Source organism: Arachis ipaensis, chromosome B09, assembly GCF_000816755.2.
Source record: "Arachis ipaensis cultivar K30076 chromosome B09, Araip1.1, whole genome shotgun sequence".
NCBI classification, from domain to species: domain Eukaryota; kingdom Viridiplantae; phylum Streptophyta; class Magnoliopsida; order Fabales; family Fabaceae; genus Arachis; species Arachis ipaensis.
The window spans coordinates 27,547,998-27,548,490 of record NC_029793.2 but is presented as its reverse complement, the minus strand read 5'-3'; positions in this window follow the sequence as shown (position 1 = coordinate 27,548,490).

Below are 493 nucleotides of genomic sequence, written 5' to 3'. Positions count from 1 at the left end.
AACGTTGGCACATGAAATTCACAAGGCGAGGAGCAAAAGTTTGCGCCAACGTTAGCCCCCTAACTTTGAGGCTAACGTTGGCGCCACACACCACAACAGCTTGAAGGGGTATACTTCCAACAAGAATAACTTGAGCTACAGAGCTCCAAATGAGGTGATTCAAGAAGCATTGGAAAGTAGGAATCAAGAGCTTTCCAAGAATATATGGCACTGCATGGTGGACACTAAAATTGAGGGAGAAAACTACCCCGCAATGTGCATAAACGAACATGGTGGCAACCTGCAGTGAGGCCAACTGACCTCTGCACCTTCAATGGAGTATAACTCAAGCTGTAGAGCTCCAAATAATGTGCTCCCAACGGCATTGGAAAGTAGACATCCAGGAATTTCCAAAAATGTATAATAGTATGGGGTGGACAATACGTTTGAGCCTCCAGAACTGGCGTTTTCGCCAACGTTTGAGGCAAATGTTACCTCAAACGCTGCACACCAA